This window comes from Cataglyphis hispanica, chromosome 10 (genome assembly GCF_021464435.1).
Source record: "Cataglyphis hispanica isolate Lineage 1 chromosome 10, ULB_Chis1_1.0, whole genome shotgun sequence".
NCBI lineage: Eukaryota > Metazoa > Arthropoda > Insecta > Hymenoptera > Formicidae > Cataglyphis > Cataglyphis hispanica.
In genome coordinates, this window is record NC_065963.1 from 1,794,135 (window position 1) to 1,806,458 (window position 12,324).

A 12,324-nucleotide genomic window follows, 5' to 3' on the forward strand; every position below is an offset into this window, starting at 1 on the left:
TCTTATTATTCAGTTACCCAGGGTCGTTCGCGTTTTGCGGAGCTACCCGTGACTCTCTCATTATCTCTCTCTCTTATTATTCAGTTACTCAGGGTCGTTCGCGTTTTGCGGAGCTACCCGTGACTCTCTCATTCTCTCTCTCTCTTATTATTCAGTTACTCAGGGTCGTTCGCGTTTTGCGGAGCTACCCGTGACTCTCTTATTATTCAGTTACTCAGGGTCGTTCGCGTTTTGCGGAGCTACCCGTGACTCTCTCATTATCTCTCTCTCTTATTATTCAGTTACCCAGGGTCGTTCGCGTTTTGCGGAGCTACCCGTGACTCTCTCATTATCTCTTTCTCTTATTATTCAGTTACCCAGGGTCGTTCGCGTTTTGCAGAGCTACCCGTGACTCTCTCATAATCTTTCTCTCTCTTATTATTCAGTTACTCTGGGTCGTTCGCCTTTTTGCGGAGCTACCCGTGACTCTCTCATTATCTCTCTCTCTTATTATTCAGTTACTCAGGGTCGTTCGCGTTTTGCGGAGCTACCCGTGACTCTCTCATTATCTCTCTCTCTTATTATTCAGTTACCCAGGGTCGTTCGCGTTTTGCGGAGCTACCCGTGACTCTCTCATTATCTCTCTCTCTTATTATTCAGTTACCCAGGGTCGTTCGCGTTTTGCGGAGCTACCCATGACTCTCTCATTATCTCTTTCTCTTATTATTCAGTTACCCAGGGTCGTTCGCGTTTTGCGGAGCTACCCGTGACTCTCTCATAATCTCTCTCTCTTATTATTCAGTTACCCAGGGTTGTCCGCGTTTTGCGGAGCTACCCGTGACTCTCTCATAATCTCTCTCTCTTATTATTCAGTTACCCAGGGTCGTTCGCGTTTTGCGGAGCTACCCGTGACTCTCTCATAATCTCTCTCTCTTATTATTCAGTTACCCAGGGTCGTTCGCGTTTTGCGGAGCTACCCGTGACTCTCTCATAATCTCTCTCTCTTATTATTCAGTTTACCAGGGTCGTTCGCGTTTTGCAGAGTTACCCGTGACTCTCTCATAATCTCTCTCTCTTATTATTCAGTTACCCAGGGTTGTCCGCGTTTTGCGGAGCTACCCGTGACTCTCTCATAATCTCTCTCTCTTATTATTCAGTTACTCAGGGTCGTTCGCGTTTTGCGGAGCTACCCGTGACTCTCTCATAATCTCTCTCTCTCTTATTATTCAGTTACCCAGGGTCGTTCGCGTTTTGCGGAGCTACCCGTGACTCTCTCATTATCTCTCTTTCTTATTATTCAGTTACCCAGGGTCGTTCGCGTTTTGCGGAGCTACCCGTGACTCTCTCATTATCTCTCTCTCTTATTATTCAGTTACCCAGGGTCGTTCGCGTTTTGCGGAGCTACCCGTGACTCTCTCACTCTCTCACTCTCCCTTTCTATCAATTATCAAGTTCGTTGCAAACCCCAAGAATTATTTCGAATTTCTTTATATCCCCAAACCGTTTTTTTTATTTTTATTTATTATTATATCCTCCCTCAGTGGAAGGAGTAAATCGGAAACGTTCCTCCCGTGCGTCGGTGAAGCGTGCGCGTAACCGTCGGAATAGACGGCTTAGGAAGAGGTTGGCTCGGGCTCAGGCGGAAACTAACACCTTAAGCGATATTAACGTTAATATAAATATTAATGTATTCACGGCTAACACTCCTCGCTCCCCTACCCCAGCTACTTCTCTTCCATCCCTCTCTACCCCTTTAAGATCGGAGTCGCCCACCCCCTCGATTATTATCCTGAGTGACTCCCCCTATTCTTCCCCTCATCGCCCCTCTCACCAGGAAGACCCCCTCGAACTATGGGATACCGACAACGAAGCAGAGGAAGTATCCTCAGAGACCGAGGACTCGTCTCGGTCCGAACGGGAACCGTCACCCCATCGACAAAGCTTTTCCGAGGACCAGTTCCACCACCGGATATTGGGCCAGTTCCCCCCGATTTACGACCCACTTCCGGACGGAGCCATCTGCATAGGGCCCGGCCCGGTGGATCTCGAGGAGTTGCGGACTGCATTAACGGAGGGCCTGCCCGACAGCATAATCCCGTGGTTCGTCCCGGGGTATAAACATCCTGTCGCTGTTCCTATTGAAATCCTGTAGAGGCAATTCCCCCCTTCTACATGCATCCTAGAGGAAATCCCGTAATACACACACATAAATACACTAAGACCCATAAATAAAAAATAGTTGAAAATCAATGTATATTAAGTAGTAAGCTAAGGACAATGTTTATTTAGATAATACCAATAATTTGTTCTTGTGTTCTCATTCTTATTTTATTATAAAATAAATGTGAAAATTTGATATATAAATAATTTTCTTGTTTAACCCGTTCCCTATCTCATATCCCGAGATCGCACAAGGTCCCGTTCCGGGTAATAAGGATTTAGTTCCTTTACCGAAAAGGGGACCACCGAACGAACGGCCTACTGACCGAGTAAAAGCGACCCTTCCGGTCGTTGACCTGTCTCAGGCCCCCGGTCAATTCGTTCGTCTCCGAGATACTCGTTGTCTAGCGTTTGTCTAGCGGAGTTAAATAGATTACGCCCTGCCGCTGACCCTGACTCTAAAGGATCTGGACGTAACAATAAAACTATTATGTTGCGGGTTCGATTACAAATAAATCATAAAATTATTTAACTTTTGCAATAATCGATAATCAATTTTGAATTTAAAAGTGCTCCGTGTCAAACTAATCAACTTATTTTAAAATTAATCATAAGCTTTACTAGACATAGGTCCGGAATGATAAGGATCAGGTCAAATTTTTATACCTTGCTTTGGTGTAAATTTGTCTTAAGCGATGTAGAGTTTATGAGAAATTTTCCTTCAATAATTATATACATTCTTATTTATGATCTATACTTCTATATTTTTTGATGAATAGTCGTTGTTATTCATGTAGTTTTATTATTAATTATATAAATTAGAAAATTACAGCTCGTAACTTTTTATAAAGCTTTAGATGTGTGTATATTGTGCATTTAGTTATTTACAAAATATTAACTTTATTTTAGTTATACTATTACTTTAATTATAATGCGATTTATTAAATATAATTTTTCTTAATATTAATTGGAAATAATAAAATATTTTATAACATAAATTTTTATTCAGTTGGCTTTTTCAATATCATTTTTGTAAGAAATTTAAATTTAAATAACTATTTTATACAATTTGATTAAATTGTTTTTATTTAAATAATAATATAAAAAAATTTTATAGCATAAGTTTTTATTCTTTTGGCGCAATTTTCTGATATCATTATTTTTGTAGGAAATTTAAATGATTATTTTATACAAAAATATTTTTATTTAAAATGTTTTTATTTAAATATAATATTTTTTCATATAGCCCGTGTACTTGGCACCTTTTTTCTACCTTTTTTTAAAAAAGTAATTTTTTTAGGGATATCATTCTTTTTTTTCATCAAGATGCAACAATTCTTTTTGCTTAGTATAGATATCTAGATCCTTTAAATTTCTTATCTACTTTTAATTTAAAAATAACGGATAATTACAAATTAGTGTATCAGAAATATACATTCTTATTTATGATCTATACTTCTATATTTTTTGATGAATAGTCGTTGTTATTCATGTAGTTTTATTATTAATTATATAAATTAGAAAATTACAGCTCGTAACTTTTTATAAATTTTTAAATTAAAGAATAAAAAAATTAACTTAAATATAATAATAATACAATTATACTTAATATAATATTCTAAAAATAATATTTTTAATAATAATATAACAATATTATAATTTTTTAACTTTTTAACATTATTTAATTTAATTTATATTGCATGGCATTATTTTGCTATTTTATATTAATTTGATTAGTCGGCTTTCGGTACATTTTATTTTATGTGAAATAAATCATCTAATAATTTTCAAACTTGATTGATAACAATTGTTAATAAGATTTGCATAAGAAACATTTTTATACAACGTAATTATAACTGCATTGCACTATACTCGTTTATGTATACTAGAATGCTTAAAGATAGAATCTGGCCACTTAATTAATTTTGGAAAAACATGGCAGTATACATGAACAGGTGTAATGCAAAGCAATTATAATTGTGTTGTATAAAAAAATATTTTTTATGCAAGCCTTATTCACAATTGTCAATCAAGTTTGAAAATTATGAGACGATTTATTTCATATAAAATAAAAATTATCTGTACTAAAGCCATATATATATAATAACCAAATCAATATACAATAGCAAAACATTGGCCATCCTATAATTAAATATTAAAAAATTTTAAAGTTTTAATTTTTATTATATAATTTATATTTTTTATAATATTGTATATTATTATTTTAGAATATTATATTAAATATAGTTATATTATTATTATTTTAGTAAATTTCTTTTTATTCTTTAATTTAAGAGTTTATAAAAAAGTACAAGCTGTTCGTAATTTTCCTATTTAAATAAATGTAAATTGTTTGTAATTTTCTTATTTCATTTCTTTTTAAATTATTGTTTTTCCTAACAATTTCTATTGGTTCTGCCATGTTTTTCTAAACTTTGTTTCGACCAATAAAAAGGAACACGCACTATGATCAGATTCAGTTCAGACTTGCAAAAATGTAGGCCTTTAGTTTAGATGCAGTTACCATAGTAATTTTTCAATCAATCAATCGCTAATTGCAGAGCGTTGCTAATATAACTCAGAACAATGCTAGCGCAATCTTTAGGCGAAAGCAACAAATGGACATTTTATATTATATTATATTATATATATATATATATATATATATATATATATATATATAAATAACAATATATATATATATATATATAATATATTATATATATATATATATATATATATATATATATATATATATATATATATAATATCTCTGATTATAGATCAAGTAGAGCAAAAATAAAGATGTTTTTCTGATATAATTAACACCCAACCTATCCATTAAGCCTATTAAAAATTCGATCGGCCCAGCCGTTACTGAGAACCGTAATTATGAGGTACTTGCAACTGACTGACTCGCGTATAGATACACGGTGTGTCTCGCTATACTTGGCGTAAGACACTACCGTGTCTCTTGATATAATAATAACTTTATAAGTTGATAGTTTGATCATCTGACATGATAAACATTCTTGTCGAATAAATTTTTAAGCTCATGCTCTGTGGCATATATAAGTAGTATATACAAGAACTGATATATAAAGTTGTTAAAACAACAGATTAAGGATTTATTAGAGCAACTATTGCATACATATAATGAGTTAAAAGACGAAAATGAAATTGCTATTATAGACAAATATGGATGTAATGCTAAACGTTATACCATTGCACTTACAAGTAAGATAATCTTTTGAAAGTTGCAAGTATGATTACACTTTTTTCTTAATACATCAGAATTGTCAAGATTTAACTTTTAAAGATCGGAAAATTGATTTCGAAATTGTAGTAGTTTCTGTGCGTACATCTATTTGTTATTGATTTCCTTTGAGATTATAGAAATTGTAAAATCGTATTGTAAATTTTTCTGACAATTTTATTCCTTTTATGCGCACTAATCTTATGTAACTCTATCTCTTGTCTTACAACTATTATTATAACTAACTTGTAACTGGCTTAATTGTTTTAACCTGGAAAACTTCTAAGTTTAAAAAAAAATAATAAAAAATACTTAATATATCTTTAAATTCTTATTCATTTTCTTAATTTGCTTCTATATTTAATCCGTCTGTTTCTAATCATAATATGTGTATGTGTTTTTTATAATAAATTTTTTTTAAACATTTGAAGTTATAATAATATATTTTATTGATTCAAACAAAATTTCTTCAACACGTCAAGGATACTTATAATGCTGTAAAATAATTAAATTGAAAATAAAAATTAATTGACATATATATCTTTCTTATAACTCTAACCGCAAATTTCTGGATGATGTGATACAATAATGTGAGAGTCACAAGCGTATTTAGCATTCAAAACATTAAAAATTGATCATCTTCTTTCTTGTGTCTATAAAAGTTATTTTTCTTAACTGTGTTATCAGAGTGAAATATCAGATTGATCTTAGATTTTTCAGATTGCATCATCCAAAGACGAATAATATATGGATCAAACTATAACAAATCATAATCATCATGTATTTGCTACCGCGTAAGAAACGCAGTATTTGCAAAACTGCATGCATGAAGACTCAAACTATTACATTAAATGTAAAAATCAATAAATCTGCATAACAAAAATGATGCTAAAGTTTATTAACACTAGAAAGACTGAAACTTAGTATATACCTATATTGCCCCAAAGCAGTCAAAATGACTGCATTGTGAAAAAATAACTAATGCGTAAAGAAATTTGTTTAAAATTAATTTTTAATATTTTTTATATTATTTACAGTCATACAACAAGTTATTAGTAAGTATTAGAGGCGCGTGGCCAGGCCTGGCATAAAGATTCGAATAACAAGTACTACTTTAGTTATTGAACAACTGCAACTTATCAAGTATATGTCCAAATCGACAATTTATCATGAACTTGTATGTATCATGTGACGGTAATCAAAAAAAATATAAACTGTTATTCCAATCCAGAGCCGAACTGGTCATATAAGAAATTTACTCAATTCAATGATAAAAGTCATTTGATTATTTAAAATTTTCCAAGTAGTCAAAATGACTGCTTTTGGGCAATACAGGTATAACACATATATATATAGCGGAAATGAAGGAGAGGGAGGCAACTACAATGATTAATAAACGCATTTATATGTTGTACAAAAAGTCACAAAATTATAAGAAGCTGTGTCATTATATACATAATTGTTTTTCTAATTGAAATTGAAAAGCAGTCAAAATGACTTCCTTAGGCAATCTAGTGTTAATAAAGAAGCATTTTGCGATGCATTTTAAAGATTTTATCAAAAGATTTACCGCTTTCAATTCATTTTCTGGGTATAACGTTCAGTGGTATGTAACTCCATTGCATATACAGAAAATAATATTGTTTCTGTTACAAAGACGATCAAAAATCTTTATTTGACAGTCGGTGGATTGTTTGCATCTGTAGAGTGTTTTGCTGCGAGTGGTATGAAAGAGAAAATAACAAAATACCTAAAAATCTAAAATATTATATACAATAAAAATGATAAATACAATAAGTAGCATCTATGTATACAAAAAATAAGATATATTTTATTCCAGCTCGTGAAGGCTTCAATATCTTTTTTTACAGTCATATATTCTACACGGTGATGCATCTGTAATAGTTTAAATTAAATAAAAGCACGGTAAGGGAGAGCATTGTACACATTGTCACATGCATACACACATACATATAAAATTATTATACAGTATAATTATACTAAATTATGCTAAAATATATATAGGTTGACTATTATATAAAAATTTGTTGAAAGTAAATTGTTATTATTTTGCAACAAGTAGGTCCAACATAATAAATGGGACGCCATTTTGTAAAGAAAATTTGTCAATTTTTATTACTATAAGTATGAAAAAGAATATATAATATTTTAATAATTTAAATACACATTATAAAAAGGGGGCAAAAATTAACTTGCGCGCATGAACTAATAATGAAATAATAGTATATGTTTTCAAAATATTATCCATCGGAATCGGCAAATAATAAATAACTGCAATCGTTTTCGAAAACTTTGAAATACTGTTCAACATAATGCAAATGCATTTTCGAATCTAATGCTATCTATCTATTTTTAGAGGTTGTACGTAACATTTGTTTTTGAGAACTCAAGAAGAAATCATTTCAAATCAGATAAGTAATGAGGCTACTCTAGACTTCTATAAGCAAATTTCAGATATCCTAATCCAATATCTCTATTGCCACTTTATGTATCAATTCAAAAATCATCGCAAATATGGCGTAGGGTTGCACCATTTTGCATAAAGTGAAATTTCTTTATTAATCCAACAGTCTTTCGCATAATCCTTCAGAGAATTTCTAGCTTCAATTACATGCCTGAGCAGCTTTCCAAATCAAGGAATTTGGATTTTCTTCAAAATATGTTCTGAAGTCCATCAATTGTTATGTTTGTTGTAACGGTATAAATAAATCATATCTGATGATTCAAAATATCATACATATTAAAATTATCAATAATTCGCAAAAAACATTACAAAATAAATAAAATCTTAGATAACCAGCATAATGTGTAGGGACTAAGGCACGATTCCAGAGATGGGAGTAAGAAGAAAAAAGATTAATGAGTGTAGTTTTGCGCTTGATATTTTTTTAGTGTCCACCAATTTTACTATGGAATTTACGATACGCCTTAGTATAATTTTTGTATTGTAAAAGCGTTTGTTAAGAAACACTTTTTCTTCGACGCTTAGTGCTTTCATTCTGACACTCATAAACTAGCTTGTACAATGGCTCTAAAGAAATTGACGGGTCTCAGATACCGGACCTTAGTCAATTAAATGACCTTCGAAATCAAAAAAAGAGAATATAACTGTTTACGTTCAATACAATCCTAATAATCAATGTATATACATTATATACATTAATATATACATATATTTAAATATATTAGGAAAATAAGAACTTCTTTTTAGCATATAGTTTAGAATAGCAGTTTTACATATATAGAAAAAAATACAAAATAAATTACATCAATTTATAATATTATTGAGCGGAATACTTTTACAACTATTACTGCACATAGAACGTAATCACTTCAAGTATAATAAAATATAATAAAAATTTAATTATTTTGTACATTGTTTTATAAAAACCTGATGCTGCTATGTGAAATTATTTTCACACATTTGCATTTTAATATTTTATTACAATAGAGATATTAATAATAATTTTTTATAAAAATCAGTCAAAATGTTATTTATTTTTATAGAAACTCCTAGTTTTTTGCATTAAATTTTATTATTGCTTTGTTTTCATCACAATTTCTTTTTCGAATTTTCAATGCCAATGTATTTAGAATGTTTCAAAACATAAAATCATATTTTAAAATAATATTTGTATGTATGTATGTATGTTGCGTGTGCGTGTGTATGGATACGTCCGAGCGTGCGTGCATGCGTGTATGTATGTGTGTATGTATATGTATATGTATATATGTATATATGTATATATGTATATATGTCTGTATATGCCGAATATACATTGTAAAAAACTCTAACTTCCGTAATTTTTTACATATCAGGCTAAATTTTGAATGAATAAGATATCATTAAAGATTGATTGGTATCAAATTTGGTGAGAATCAGTGAAAGAATTCATTTTTTATAAAATTGAATTTTTTGAGAAATGTTTGTACACTCTCTAACTTTTATAAATTTTTAGATATTGGGATACATTTTTTTACATCAATAGAGCATTATTAAAATATAGTTAGTATTAAATTTAGTGAGAATTGCTGAAAAACATTCATTTTTTTATAAAATTTTGAATTTTTTGGAAAATATCTATACATGCTGTAACTTTCATAAAACTTGAAATATCTTTTTCTATGAAGAAGCCAAATTGGACAATCCACTTATATTACTTTAAGGAGCTTAAGCTTTGTGAGTAAAATAAAATGATGAGGATGTTTCTAATTTGCACAATTTGCATTTTATTTTTAATTACTTTAATTGTATTATATTTATTGCTACTTATATTATGCCTGCAGAAATTCTTCTTCATATACTTAATTGGTTCTGTATAATTATATTAAAATATGTACAAAAATATTTGAGTCAAATGCGAATCATACAATACACACTTTATTTAATAAAATATCTTTAATATTGAAAAATAATAATACAAAATTCAAGTTTTATAATATGCATAGTTTTAATTCAATTGGCACAGTTTTTTTAAATTATTACTTTTTACAAAAAAAAAAGCAATAAAGATTAATTAATAAAATAAGCAGTAAAATAATATTTTTTGAAACAAATGTGTGAACTTTGCATCGTTTTTATTTATTGTTTTTAAATCTGTATCAAGATGAACTTCTCTGATATCAAAATTTTTGAAATCTTTTATTTTCAAAATGGGAACATACATAGAAGAAAAAAAATTCTATCAGCAACTCATATTATATCATATTTTAAATTGGATATATTCACTGCCTGATTTTATTCATTACTGTTTTGCACTGAGTCTCTTTATGATCCGACTTAGACTAGGTTCCAAAACGGTGTAAAATTTCTTCTTTAAGAAAAGTTTTATTTGATGGCCTGAACCAATTAGAAACGCTCAAAAAAAATTTTGGAACGGTCATTGAGTAAAATTTTTCTCGGAGAGTACATTTTGGAACATAGCCTTAATATACACAGGCTTCGGGGATTCTTATTCACATCACGCGCTTATCGATCCGAAATGTCTTAGTAAATATGTTTCAAAAACTTGATTGTGCATTATAAGAAGACATTTACTTAAATTTTTGGCAGATATTCATCTTTGAATATCCTCACGGGATAATTACAAACTATTAAAGGAAGTAATTGGTTGATTGTGTGTGTGTATGTGCGTGTGTGTATGTGTGTGCGTGTTTAAATATTTAACAAGACGTTAAAATGTAGTGCTGTCATCTTTTCGAATAACTTCTTGTAAACGTTCTGATATATCTTTAGATATTTGTTTTTGGAAATTTACGTCAAATTTGATAAAGTGCGTGCATGAAATCTTCCAGAATTCTTAATTTAAGGTAAAAATGAAGATGAAGGGAGACATCTTCCATGACTTTGACCTTGACATATATAGTCAAGGTATGACTCTGAACAACATTCAAAAGATTTTAGCCGTTGGTTGTTGTTCATTAAAAAATTATTAACAAAAAAGTTTGAGAAATGAAGCAGTTATTCTGAGTATTGAAAGGCATAAACAACTAATACATATGTGGAAATAGTACATGTATGAACGAAGGAAAGTCATTAGCAGTGAATCGTTGATTTATTAAATAGTTTTTTTGTTTATAAAGCAGAGAATAGTTGATTGATTTAATGGATACATAGAACTCATTATTGGATAGAAAGCATCGATGAACTATGTGTTTTTATATGGGTTTGCAACTTTTTGCGCGGAGCAAGGTCCACCCTATATCGCCCATCGTAATTGTAAGTTCAATAAAGAATCCCGTAAAATTGCATATTCATATATTAAGAATCCTTCAACTATTAAACACAAGAAATATTTCTACAGCTTAAGCTTTTATTATTGTTATATGTATATATAAATGTAATACACATATCTAACCATGTTTATATTTCTATTATTTCATTTTGCCCTGTAAGCACAAAGAGAACCTCGCTTAGCGCAGAAAGTTGTAAATTCATATAAAATCATATAATTATAAACCTTATTTCACATCCAAAGCATAGGGGATGGACCTCGCTCTGCGCAGAAAGTTGCAAATTCATGTAAAATCATGTATAATTATAAACCTCGTTTTGCGTCCGAAGCACAGGGCGATATGAGATAGAGCTTTTTTTTTTGTTCACACATATACAATATTTATGTATATAGGAATTATGTTCTTTAACATTGACATAAACCGATACATTTCTCAAATTTTTTTGTTAAAAACTTTTTAATAAAGAATGAGCGACGGCTAAAACCTTTGGAATGTTGTTCAGAATCATGATCTTGACAACATATATCAAGGTCATCGAGATTGCTTTCCTCTATCGGCATAATTATCATATAAATAAAATTTGCCTGGTTAAATGCAAAATATAAAATTAAACACATAAAGTATAAAGTTAAACACATTTATATTGTCAACTTTATTTATTAATAACTTTTTAATGAACAATGACTGACGGCTAAAATTTTTTGAATGCTTTATCATGACCTTGACAACATATGTCAAGGTCAAAGTCATCGAAAGCCTCTTCCCTTATCTTCATTATTACCAAATCTAATAAAGCATGTCTGGACATGATTGGTCGTTCATTATAAATATATATTATCAAAAACATGGTTCTGAGTAACTTTCAAAAGATTTTACTCCTTGCTCGTTGTTTATTAAAAAATTATTAACAAAGTAAGTTTAATGAATAGAACATAATTTTATGGCACCAGGTACATTTAAGATATAATATGAAAAAATATATTTTATTTTAAGAATAAAACTGCAACTAGTATGAACAATTTTGTCGCTCTTTCTTATTGATTCATTTAAAACTTTCCTATTATCCTATTGTTTATTCATATATTTCTTTATATAAGTTTTTTTGATCAATCAATTCTACCAATTTTGTTGTTATGCTTTTATTGTTCTTTATACAATATTATTTTTTCTTA